Below are 14,370 nucleotides of genomic sequence, written 5' to 3' on the forward strand. Positions count from 1 at the left end.
CAACTGCCTAACTTCAAATTACTGTCAAAACATGCCATCCACTAGGAGCACATAGTAAAATAAAGGACATTGATTTAAATAATAAAGGATTCAAGCTTTGTGTATAGTTTTATGAAGCATTAGCCTTTATCTAATTTCAGTTAAATTATCTGTGAAATGGAATAATACATAATTTACTCTTATCTTGAGTTTAATCGATTATAGTCACTGAAAAGCACCTTGCTAAGTATAAATATTAACTTTTAAAGTTATTTTAACCATTCAGAATTACTTAATTTTTTTTCCTCTATTTTACAGATGAAAAGATAGATGTGGAGATGGTCTTTTTTTTTTTAACTAGGGACAGGGGATGTGTTTGGCAGGCTCTTAGTCTCATAGATAAAAGACTTTAACAACAGACTCAGAAGGAAACTTGAGGACAGTTTTATTGGGTTTTCAGAGATAAACAACAGTGCAAACAAGTTGAATATCTCCACAGCTATTGGAAGAAGGAAGATGGCTAGGGGAAGCAAAAGCTGAATGAGAGGAAGAGGGAAAGTCATGCATTTTGCTTTAGAGGTCAAGAAAGCAGTCAGATTTAGCAATGGAAGTCCAGAAGCAGCTGCACACACACACACACACACACACACACACACACACACACACACGCACACACACACACATCAAACACAAATTCCTACTTTCTCTTCAGTCTTATGACTATTACCTTATTACTGGGACAAGGGTCTAAATTGACTTTATTACACACAGAGGACCTACCGGGGTGAGAAGGAGTTTGAGAGAGTTGAGACGAGAGCCAACAATCAAATTAGTCCTTGTCCTAGCTTGTTTCTCCATTGCTGTGACCAAACACTTTGACCAATTCCAACTTGGGGGAGGAAAGTGTTTATTTTGTCGTACATCTCCTGGGTCATGGTTCATCACTGAGGAAGCCCAAGGTAGGAACTCAGGGCAGGAACCTGGAGGCAGGAGCTGAAGCACAGGTCATGGAGGAACACTGCTTACTGGCTTGTTCCCCTGGCCCCTACTCAGCCTGCTTTCTTATACAATACAGAACAACCTGCCCAGGGGCGGCACCACCCACGGTGGACTGGGCCCTCCCACATCACTCAGTAATCGAGAAGATGCCCCACAGACATGGCCTCGGGCCAGTCCAATGGAAGTAACTGCCCAATTGGGGCGTCCTCAGCCCAGATGTGTCAAATTGACACTAAAACTATCCAGCACAGTCCTGCTCCCAGCCTTGGTCAAAGAAGCTTCTGTTTGTAGTGGGCAATAATTAACACAGAGACTCATAACTGGTCAAAGTACTAAGAGTAACTGTCGAGTGCTCAGCTTTAAATGAGATATCAGTATCACCCCCTCCAAGGCTCAAGGAACAGCTAGACGAGTTGTGTAAGATTGGTGGTATCACTTTCTTAAATATTTAGAATAAATTCCACATACATTTGGAGTTTTCTGTGAAAAGATATTTTAAATTAGTAGATACATGTTTAGATTTTCTTCTTCTGTCTTTTTAATGAATAGTGCTTCACGAAGAATTTTCTCATTAAATCCTGAACTTCAAATATATCCAGAAACATTATATCTTCTTTTATTGTTTTGTTTTTAAAATTTTTTTAAATTAAATTTTGTTGTATTTCATACAGAATATCTCAAACAATCTGGATCATCTTTATAGTATCATCCCCACAGGCACCCTCCCATAGCCTCCCCAATGGAACCCATATACTCTGTCCTGGATATTAAAGCCCACTGTGTCAAGTCAGTATATCCTCTTTTTGAAATTTCTTTTTATTATTTGAGAATTGTATACATGCATCTAATGTGTTTTGAGCAAATCCATCCCCCATATGTTGGAGACCTCTGTTATGCAAAGTAGAAGTCCCTTCACGACCGGACAGCTCATGCAGCTCGGGATCATGTGCTGAGGGCTCCTTTCATAGCAGGGTGCCTTCCTGGCATCTTTCCTGACTCTCCTTTTGAAGTGCCCGACACAAATGCCATAACATAAACATGGCCTTTGGCTCTGAAAGGTACCATGCTTTCCTGTGTGATTTTTCTAGGCAGACAGCAGTCTGGCAGAAACCCACTTCCATATGTAAATAGAATGCCTCACAAAGCATCTAACAGTTTTTTACCACTTTTACCACTACCCCCATGGTATAAGTATCCTAGTCTTCTCTTAATAGACAGAGAGCTGGGTCACAGAGCTGCTGAATTACTGAGAGCAGAGACACTTAATAAAGCTGTAACACAGACTAAGCCGAGTCTTGAGTCCTGTGCCTTACTACCGGCGCCCAAGCCTCTCCGGGGGGCGCACTCCCCCGTGACTGACTTGAGGACATCCTAGCTTTCGCTGTCCTCGTACTCTTCCCGTGGGGTTCAGTGGCCAGTGGACCTCGCATCCTGAGGAAAGTACACAGGTGAAACAGGGACAGGATTCAGCTGGACAATGCTCCAGTAGCAGAGAGACTGTCAGCACCAGAGACGCGTGGACAGAGACACGGGACCCGAGCCTGCGGGAAAAGCCTGTGGCCAGAGCCGTGCTGCGACTCGCCAGGTGTGGCGGGGACCCCAAGATCCAGGGGCCCAGAGCGACCCCGAGATACCCACGCACCCCACGCCTGAGGCCCATAGAGACACAGAGAAGCCCGGGGGGCCAGACCTGCCCTTCCCCAGCCCCACGGCAGGGGAGCCTGCGGCCCCGCCGTGCCATTCCGGGAGTGCGCCCAGAGAGCGCGCCGCACCATACCCATATTCCCCTTCCAATCCCTCCCCTATTTTCCCTCCATTTTTCCTTCCAACTTCATGTGCTTGTTTTAAATCCACTGAATTCACTTAGTGTTGCCTATGGGCAAGGGTAAGGGCATACGACCATCTATTGGAACATGTGTCATCTTTCTGGGATTGCAACCCTAAAGAAAACAGATTCTGACTCTGCCAGTAGCCATCAATTGCCAATAGCTTCTCAGCCCTCTGGCTGAGTTGACCTTGTGTCAGTCTTGAGCATGCAGTCACAAAAACCGTGAGTTCATGTGTGCAATGGTCCTATCATGTCCAGTAAATACTGTTTTACTTCAAACAATTACTATCTTTGGCTGTTACTATCTTTCTGCTCCCTCTTCCCCAATGATCACTGAGCCTTGGTGGGAGTGGGGCTGTATTACTTTTCTGTTGATCTGAAAAAAAATATCATGACCAAAAGTGACTTATGGAAGAGTTTACTTGGGCTTATGATTCCAGAGGGATAAGAGTCCATCACAGCCAGGGAGGCAGGGAACCAAGTGGCAGGAGCAGGAAACAGAGCTCACATCTTCAATAGCATCATGAAGCAGAGAGCAAACTGCAAGTGGGGCAAGGATGAACCCTCAAAGCCTGCCCCAGGGACATACTTCCTCCAACAAGGCTATACCTCCTAAAGATTCCGTGACCTCCCAAATGATGCCATCAACTGGGGCCAACTGTTTAAATCCTTGAGCCTTTGGGGGACATTTCTCATTCAAAGCACCACAGGGTGTGGTATTGACATCCCATTTAGAGCCGAGCACTCCACAGTCTCATATTTTCTGAGGTTGTCCAGTTGTGTGTCTCTGTATTAATTGCCATCTATCACAAAAGAAGATTCTCTGATGAGGGTTTAAAGACTCCCTGATATATGGGTATAAGGTTAAGAACTTAGTGCGCAATTTATTATTATGTCTATTTAGCAGAATAATAGTATTAGGTTCTCCTCTGTGACAAGCAGCCATGGATTTTTGACCAGTTAATAACACTTGGCATGAGTTCCATCTCATGGAATGGGCTTTAAATCCAATCACAAAGTGGTTCGTTACTCTCCCATAAAATTTATACCACTATTACATGAGTAGGCATATCTTGCCAGGCCAGTCTTTTTTGTAACTCACAAGCTTCTCAGCTGGATAAAACTGTTTATAACTTTTCTTCTATGGTAGTGTGCATAGGACCTTCTAACACTGAAAGTTAAGAAGGTTCATCCAGTAGAGATGAAACTTCCAAGTCAGTGCCAGTTTGATTTCTCCATGTACTATGGTGTCTTCAGATTTAGGGTCTTGCCATGAGCTTCTGGAGAGTAACAAAGAACAATAACCTACCGTGCTTAGAGGGTTCTAAAGGACCCCACTGAACAAAAACTTGAAAAAAGATGCCCCATATCTGGAACTGGGTTTTTTTATTTGATATCCTGTGGTATCTGGCAGAGGCATTATCCCTGTTATAGGATAACTCCGTTTTAAAGTCCTCGTATATACGTATATGCATATATTTTAGAAAGCTTCTAAATTAGTAGGTATCCATATGCTTTTTTCAAATGTTTTTAGTGTTAGTTATCCCTCCCCATACTCCTTCCTCTCCCCAGCCCTTCCATACCCCATTCCATTTAACTCTTCCTGTTACATTATTCCCCTTTCCTTCTTCATACCACCTGACTTCGATACCTTTTCTGTTGATCCCCCCATGGCTCCTTATTACTTTCTTGACTGCTATGGGTACTCTAGTTTTAGCACACATATCTGAAAATTCGAAGCTAGCATCCACCTATGAGAGAACATACGGTGTTTGTCTTTCTGGGTCTGGGTTACCTGATAATGATTATTTCTGGTTCCACCCATTTACCCACAAGTTTCAGAATTTCATTTTTCTTTACAACTGGATACTATTCCATTGTGTATGTACACCACATTTTCATTAGCCCTCAATACACTGATGGACATCTAGGTTATTTCCATTTCCTGGTTATTAGGAATAGAACAGCAGTGAACATAGATAAGCAAGTATCTCTGTAGTAGGCTGTAGTCTTTGGAAATACACCCAAGAGTGGTATAGCTGGATCATATGGTAGATATGTGTCTAGCTTTTTGAGGAACCTCCACACTGATTTCCATAGTGGCTGCCCCAGTGTGCATGCAAAAAATAGTGAGTGCTCCCCTTTCTCCACACCCATGCCAGCATTTGTTGTCATTTTTAAAAATCTTAGTCATTCTGACTAGGGGAAGATGAAATCACAAAATAATTTCAATTTCCATTTCCCTGAAGGTTAATGATGGTGAATTTTTAAACATTTCTTATTCTTCTGTATTTCTTCTCCTGAGAACTCTGTTTTAGTTCCATGATCCAATTTTAACTGGGTTATTTTCTTGGTGGTTAGTTTTTAAAGTTCTTTGTATATTCTCTATACTAAACCTCTGTGAGATGTAGATCTGGTAAAGATTTTCTCATTCTTTAGCTGCCTCTTCACTTGAATGATGATATCCTTTCCTGTACAGAAGCATTTTAGGTTCAAGAGCTCCCATTTGTGAATTGTTGGATGAGGTCACTGCCAGCGGTGGCCACTCCTCTGTTCTCATGAGTGCCGCTCCTTCGTTCTCACAGGCGTCGAGGCCGCTCTTCTGCCTGGCCTGGGCTGAGGCAGCTCTTCTGCTTCCCCTGTGCTGCCTCCTGTTGTTGCCACTTCTGCCAGGTCCCAGACCCCAGGGCTGGTAAGGAGACTGTGTCAGTGGAGCCGCATTCAGACACAGGAGACCAGGTTCAGTGACACAGGTCTGCTTTATTGCAGGAAGGCACAAGCTTATATAGGGGTAGTGGTCCAATCACAGCACAGCAAGTAGGATACCTTATTAGCATAACAGACTTAGCATCCTATTAGCATAACAGACTTAACATCCTATCACAGAATAGTGGGGAGATGCCTCATTAGCATAATGAGTTTCCGATTACAGAGCCTGGATTCCTGGAAACCACATGACCCTGACTGTTGCAATATCTAAGTGTTACAATTTTGGATTCCAAGGGTGGTGATTAGGGAGTGGTGAGCTCTAGGCATCAGTCTCATGATTTGCCAATGGGAGCAAATGTCACAAGGCGTTCCTTGTGGCTCCAGCAGTCAGGCAGTTGCCTTGGGCCTGTTGTATGGCTGTCAATAAGACTTTCACCCTAGGCTCAAACCTGTCTCCCACAGTTGGACTTAATGCCTGCATAATCGGAGTCCCATTTAGAAAGCCATTTCCTGTGACTCTAAGTGCAAGTATGTCCTCTACTTTCTCCTCTAACAAAATCAAGTGTTGTATTAAGATTCTTGATCCATTTGAAGTTGAATTTTGTGGATGGTGATAGAGAAGGATCCACTTTCATTTTTGCATGTAGTTATCCAGCTTAACTAGGATCATTGGTTGAATATGCAGTTTTCTCTAATGTGTGCTTTTGGCTTCTTCATCAAAAATCAGGTGTGTAAGAGTTTGGGCTTATATCTGGGTCTTCAATTCTATATCATTGATCAATGTCTCTAGTTTCATGTCATTATCATGCTGTTTTTATTATTATAGTTCTATAGTATAATTTGAAATCCGGGATAGTGATACTTCTAGCTCTCCTTCTGTTGTTTAGGATTGCTTGGGCTCTCCAGGGTCTTTTGCATTTCTATATAAATTTTGAGATTATTTTTTCAATTTCTGTGAGTATTGTGTTGTTATTTTGATGTGGATTACATTGAATTTGTAGATTGCTTTTGTTAGGATGATCATTTTTTTACAATAGTAATTCCACCAATGCACATAGGAAGTCTTTTCATCTTCTGGTATCGTCTTCAATTTCTTTCATCAGTGTCTTAAAGTTTTCATTGTATAAGTCATTCCATTCCTTGGTTAGATTTATCTCAAAATATTTTGGAGATTATTGTAAATTGATTATTCTTCTGATTTATTTCTTGATATGCTTGCTATTGGTATATAGGAAGGCTATTTATTTTTGTTTTTGTTTTCATTGTTTTTGTTGTGTGTGTGTCTTAATTTTGTATCCTGCTACTTTTCTGAATGTTTAAAGCAGCTCTAGAAGTTTTCTGCTAGAGTCTTTAGGGCCTTTTATGTATAGAATCATATAATCTTACAAGTAAGGATACTTTGACTGCTTCCTTTCGAATTTTATCTCTTTTATCTCCTTCACTTGTCTTATTGCTCTACCTAAACTTGAAGCACTATACTGAACAGGAGTGGAGAAAGTGGGCGTCCTGGCTTTGTTCCTGATTTCAGTGGAAATGCTTTGAGCATTTCTCCATTTAGTATGATGTTGGCTGTGGGATTGCTGTATATTGCCTTCATTATGTTGAGATATGTCCCCTGCATTCTAGAGACTCAATGACTTTTACCACGAATAGATGCTGAATTTTGTCAAAGGCTTTTTTTCCCTGCATTTGAGATGATCATGTGACTTCTGTTCTTGAGTCTATTTATGTGGTGAGGTATGCTCCTCTCTTGATCATTCTAAATTTGTGTTTCAGAGATTTCAACCCCAAATTTCAGAACTTTTCCATGCCCCATCTTCTTAGACTAGCCCAAGGTCCCATTTTTGTTTCTTTAGACTCACAAGCTGCTGCAATTTTGTTTATTTTTAGACTTTCACTATTTTATTTTTTTAAATTTTTATTTTATGGGTATGCGTGTATTGCCTGGGTATAGGTAAGCACACCCATGTCATGCAATGCCTGCAGAGGACAGAAGGGGCTGTCAGATCTTCTGGAACTGGAATTACAGACAGTTGTTAGCTGGCATGTGGGTGCTGGGATTCGAACCTGGGTCTTCTGCAAGAACAGCCAGTGTTCTTAACCACTGAGCCATCTCTCAGTGTTTTCTTAGCTTCTTGAGCTTACATTTCAAATAGCTTAGAGTAACAAAAAACAGCAAATGCTAAGAGAGGAGCCAAATATAGTCTCGCATCACTCTAGTTTCTTTTTTCCTAGAATTTTGGTCCTTCAGATTTTGGATCCTTGGCTGTCTTAAGTTCCAGGTTTTGCCTCTTCTGGATTCTTGATGCTGGACCTTATGAATTGGTAGATCCTCTGATATTGTAGGTGAGTTATGCTTGATTCTGACTTCAAAATTTTATATCCAATATAAAAGTATTGCCATGAGGATTAAACAGTATATTTCATATTCAGCACACAGAACCTAGGACATGATAAGCTCTTATCTTAGTTATAAGAGGAATGAAGCTACAGCTGAAAGCTACATGACTGCTTTATTTTGTGACATCAGACACATTCTGCCATTGTGGCACATAGTTCATACCAACTTAAAATTCAACAACTTTGAGAAACAAATCACTTTCTATGGGACTACAAAAAGCTCCAGAGTTCCAATATTGATTTTACATGTCATATCATTGCATATAAATGCTTTATTGATTGTATTTTCTAACAATATTACATTTGACAATATTTTTTAAAATGTTTTTTATGTAGATTGATGTCTTGCTTTCTCTAAAACTTGATTAATTTGTATTGCTCAGATTCATGTTCCTTATAATATCTTCATTATAAGGATCATTTCTGAGTAACTAGTAATACTACTAAATACACTAAGCAGGATACTTCCCAACTTGGAAAGTCATCCGTTGTTTTATACACACACACACACACACACACACACACATACACACACACACACACATATGCATTTGTAGCGCTGCACTAATATTATAAACATGTCTTAAAATACGTACAGCCGGGCATGCTGGCAGACACCATTAATCTCAGCACTCAGGAGGCAGAGGTAGGCAGATCTCTATGAGTTTGAGGCCAGTCTGGTCTACATAGTGAGTTCCAGGCCAGCTGGGGCTACAGGGAGACTCTGTCTCAAAAATACCAAAAAAAAAAAATCCAGACAAAAGCTAAAATGATTCAAGAGGGGAGATCTAAATATGACAAAAATATATTGTATTGAATTCACAAAAATTAATAAAAATATGTTTATTGAAAAAAAGCTAAAACGTTCTCATTGAATCTTATCTAGCAAGCAGAACTATGGAGCAGTCTGTCCTCTGCAATTCACCTATAGAATTTAGTTGTTTAGGAAGGCAAAATAACAGCCAAGCCCAGTTATTTCTAAATAAAAGTGCCAATGCAGTTGCATCATATAAAAAAATCATAGTGGGAGGAAAGGGAGCTAATCAATGCCCTTGCTACAGTGCTCTGTATGCAAAAAGTGATTTGTTGTGCCAGTAGACCTGACCAGGAAGCTGCCCTGTCACACCTTTTCCCATGTTTCATGTTAAGTTGCAGTCAACTTTTCACATCTGCGAGGTATTAAAACAACATGTCAAGTCAGTTTTAGATTTAGTAGTAGAATGAGCATTCTAGTGCAAGGAGATAAACTTTGAGCTGGGTAGGAATGAATGTCCTTTCCACTTGAGAAGAAACAGAAGGTGCTGAAACTACAACTGTCGTCAGAGCAAAGTAAAACAGTACCCGGATGTTTGGGGAATCCTTGGGCGCTGGTCTTTGAGGAGGACGTGGGGGAAACTGATGCCAGACATATGTTGTTATAATTTTGCCAGCCAAAGAAAAAGCTTGCAGAATTCTAGGCGTGTTCTTTTTTTTAAAAGTTAGCCCCACTCTCTTCTGTCTAGTTTCTACAACTTAAAAAAGTGTTGGGCTTTCTGAGGACTACTTCTTAATGAAAAGAAAAACTCTATTAAGAAAACAAAGAAGTTAAAAATGTCCAGCAACTAAAACTTTGTGGTTGAGTTACATAATTTTTATGAAGCTTTGAAATATTTAGAGTCATTTGTGCTTGCTTAGTAGTTCTTAGCATTTATCCCTTAGAAACCATCCTTTCTCCAACCACTACAGCTTCTAGTTGTGCTTAAATTTGGAATTTAAGAGTTGAAGTTCAAATTTTTTCTTTCTTTCTCTCTTTCTCATATTTTTCTTGACAGCACATACAGTTTAGGTATTTCATTAAAACCTTTCAACAAATTGACTTACATTCTTCACGATAAACTAAGGAGGTAGATAGTATTCTTTCCCATAAACAAACAAAAATTACCAAGAGAAATGAAGATATAAAGAAGACAAGAATTTTGTTCAAAGTTGCACAACTAGGGAGTAATTAGACTTCATCTACAAGCCACTGCAAAGTCTGTGTTCATCTTTCTTTGTTGTACACAAACAACATCAAAATCACAAGAAAAAGATCTCTTGCATATGTAAAAGGCATGAGAGTTCTCACAAATCTCAGAAGGCACACATTGCCACAGCAAGACTGAGCTGATCCAGCATTTTAATATGAGAAGGAGCCTTGCCTTTGCAAACCAGCTCCTTGCAAGATAGTTTGATTCAATGTAACATGCATTCATTTTATTGCAAAATGATTCTCTCTGATGATTTTATAGGTCTCCAGACAAGTGCTGAGATGACAAAATACACAGAAAGCTTGAGGAAGCAATTAAGAATAGCCTCAGAGGGGAGCTGAAAAAGCTCTCTCCTGACTCTGTGTTTGCCAGTTGTACTGTGAGAACAGAGTTGGCATGGTTTAGCAAAACAGATACTTTTGTTTTGTGTATTTGGGCCTATATTCTCAGGATCATTAGAAAAATTTGCCTTTGAACACACACACACACACACACACACACACACACACACAAATCTTGCACTGAAAATTTGATTAAATTAATCTATAAGTGAAGCTGAGATATTTGCATTGTTCTCTCCAGGCATGAACTAAACCTAAGTAACCATTTATTTTTTACTTACTAATATTTTGGGTTATATAGGCTGAATGGGTATATGAGTGTGTGTGTGTGTGTGTGTATATATATATATATATAGATATAGATATAGATATATATATAACTTTGAAAACATTAAACTAGTTTTGGACTGGTGACAATGAAATTATGAATGCAACAACTTGTGGCTACCATTTTAAATAGAATTAAGTACTTCCTTGCATACTGTAATATATATTGCTCAAGAGAGGTACAGCCATTCTCAGTATCCCCTGGCAGAATACTCATGATTCTGTTTTTTTTTTTTTAAATTGCTAATACTATCTGCTACACATTTCAAAACAGGTTCTTAAATTCTGCCCAGTGTTAAAAGCAAGCTCCAGCAACTCCAGTTATATAAATGATGTCACAGCTGTATAATGCTCTTTTACTTTTCAACAAAGTAGAACATCCTCATCCTACAGATGAATCGGGAAATATAACACTGTACAGAAAATTAAGGACCATTAAAAACCGGAAACTTTAAAGAAGCTACAGGAAAATAGAGAATTCTGAGTCATTAATTTTTTTCTCACTAGTTGTTAACTCAAATAATTGTTGCTTAGGACTAAATTGTATATTATTAACACTATAAAACAAACACCTTAATATATACTGACTGCCACAATTATGTACATGTGTTCATCTGTGTTGATGTGGATGTTTAGGAGCTTGGTTTTTAATAAAGTGCTGGTACATATATATTGTATATTTAACTTCATGCACTTAATTCTCTATTCCAGTGATATGTGAAATCTTGTTTGTCTCAAACAAGTCAGTTGACATTGCAATTTGTGTGAGCAAAGATGTGTCTCAGTTGCTTGGGGTGAAGAAAAGTAGGTCCTTATATCAATAGAAATTATGTTGTATATGAAAACTATTATGGAAAGAGTGGGAACTCCATACTTAGACATATATGGATTCAGTACACACACACACACACACACACACACACACACACACACACACAAACACCCATCAGTTATCAGCAGGATTACCTTGGACCTTAGTTCTTTCACCAAATAGTCAGCTATAATCTCTATCACATAGTCATGGCCTAAAGGCATGTATAAATGCAATGAAAATCAAAGTAGCTCCAGAGACAGAAAGAGCTGGTGCTGCTACTGCTGCTGATAAAGTCTGTTATTACAAGTTATGTGCCGGGCAACATATTAAGTGCTTTACATGCAAATTTTAATTCTCAACAACCCCATTATGCAGCTGTGACTAGCTCCAATTTTGAGAATGTGAATGACCATCAGGCATTTTTTTTTTTAACTGTTCAAGGTGGCACTATGTATAAATAGCAACATGGGATTTTGAACCTATGTTTGTATGACATCAAACATTAGACTATTCAATGCCATACAAAATAATTTACATAAGTCATGCAGTGACAGGGAAAAAGGGCACATCCAAAGGGGGTAGATGCTTCTGCACATGTGCATATGTGTGCATTTTCCGAGAAGCAGAGTTTTTTTTCTGCTAGTTATCCCACAGGAACTAGATTTGAAGTTGCAAATGTCTCCAAATTACTAGGCAACATGTGTTGAAAACAATGTTTCTTGTTTCTATATTTTAAGTTTTCTTCAAATAATTTTAATATAAGCTATCACGGTACTTCAACTTTTCAGACAAATTACTTAGAAACTATAAGAAGAATCTGCTTTCATGTCACTGGGACTCTTGGTGATCCTGAGCTAGTCAAGAATGAAAATGCTTCCATGTCTTCAGTGCTCCTCAACAGTAAAGAGACACTGAGGTCATGAACAGCTACACTGTAGGAAAAAAAAAGCCATGATTTTCTTTCTTGCTTTTGTTCTACTATACTCATCCTTCTCAAGTGAGAGCCCAGGGCCCTCCAGCTTGAAGCTCCATATCCAGGTGTATTGTTTTTATTTCGATCTCTTTTGGGTTATGACAGTCTCCAAGATGATTCATTATGAGTAAGCAGAACACATTAACTGCTGTTCCTTTCAAAAGTTCCAACTGAACTGAGCAGACATCTACTTGGAAACACACATGTTAGTGTTCTGATCAAGGCCGAGGTAGAGAGCTCGGTCCTTGGAAGTGATTAATGTAACTATCATGGAACCTCGATCAGTTCCCCTTAGAGAGGATTGTTAGAAGAACAGCTGACAATTTATGAGGTGTTCATGCAGAAAATTCAAGCAGGGTTGATGCTGGGATCCTGTCTGAGACCTATCTGTAGATGGTATGGGATGAGGAATTCATGACTTAACTTACATAACAATAGTATTAAAGGAAACACACACTGGAACAATTCACTCAAAATTAAGAAAACCATGGATGATTATTTAGCTGTCATTTTCAACAATTGTTCACAGACCTCCAATGTCTCTTTTATTCCCTACCAAAAAAAATATTTTTTGTTGTTTTATGAATTGAGTTTAATCTTGAGTAAGCTCATTTTCTCTAATTTATGGCATTTGGCTCAAAAATCCCCGAGAAGCTAGAGAACTTAGTCACGGATGTCAGCACCGGGTGGTAGCAAAAGTGAAGGCTGACTTCAAAGAGTCAGGAAATATTTCCAACAGTGTAATAAGAACAGTTGATTCTACAGCCATCATCAGTGTCAGAATGAGCTAGAACTCTGAAATGAAAATACAGAAGTAAGTCAGCTTATGTTGGCTGTCGCATTTTCTGAGCTTAACAACTGTCCACATTCTTCTATCCTCCTTTACTGAACTTGTGAACCTGATCTGATTTTATGTCTCCAAACCTCTCTCCTGATACTTTACTCAAATCTGTTTTTTTATAGAGCCAAAAAAACAACTAATAATTTCATAATTTTTTAAGTTGAGCTGAACTTTGCAGTAGCAAAGCATAAAGCTTAAAAATGTCATCAAGGACTGTCCTCTTTTCTTTTCTTTTTGAGGGTTTCTGATAGTGTTGCATTCTGACAAAGGGTACAAAATGAATTATTTTCCAGAATATTTCAAAGGATGGTGCCAGTCTATCATTGTCTGCAAAGCACCTGCACATACTGTTACTGTAGGTCATTTTGTCTCTTAATTAAAGTAAGATACCATATGTACATAGTTTTGGCCTGTACTGAAACAGGGGAAAAGGGGGTCCTAGAGGGTTCTTAGTCTCATTTATAAAAGAATTGAAGAATGGATCCAAACGGCAGAAAGCAGACAGACTTACAGAGACAAAGATGACTGTGGCTGGTCAGAAGTTCTGCGGAGTTCTGAAAGCATGATTCCAGGCAGTTAAAATTCACACCACATATTCTGCCCATGTATTTAGCATTACTTAAGGTGAACCAGCCTTTCTAGGGGTGGTTCTATCACCAGGTGATTGAACAATAAGATTGGAAATGTGGGCACTCCAACAGATAGACTAGGGATTTTATAGTCTTGACCAGTTAAACTTACGGGGCTTTTTGCTACTCTAACATTCCCCCCTCTGAAGAAGTAACCTTAAAATCTTTTAGGGATTATATAAGAATTCCCAAATACATTTGGCATGTTTGACCTTTGAAACAGAGTATGTTGCTAAGAGGCCCAAAGACATTTTGACTTTTAGCCAAGAAACTGGCTACTTTTCTTTGGGGTCTTTTTACCCTAACAGCCTAGCCAATTCTTACTTCCTATTCTTATCACACCATCCTCTGAAGAGGGTACCCAAATTATAGATAGGGAATTGGGACACAGACTGCTTTGGCTTCTTCCATGCTGAACAGAGATGTAAGGTGAGGCAGTTGGGGTACCCCTTCAGTGGGTCTATCTAAAAGACTCCCAAATTGCATAACTCTTAACTGTATGGAGAAAAAGTCCTTGACTGGTG

The sequence above is a fragment of the Nannospalax galili genome, unplaced genomic scaffold (assembly GCF_000622305.1).
Source record: "Nannospalax galili isolate Female #2095 unplaced genomic scaffold, S.galili_v1.0 scaffold191, whole genome shotgun sequence".
Lineage (NCBI taxonomy): Eukaryota > Metazoa > Chordata > Mammalia > Rodentia > Spalacidae > Nannospalax > Nannospalax galili.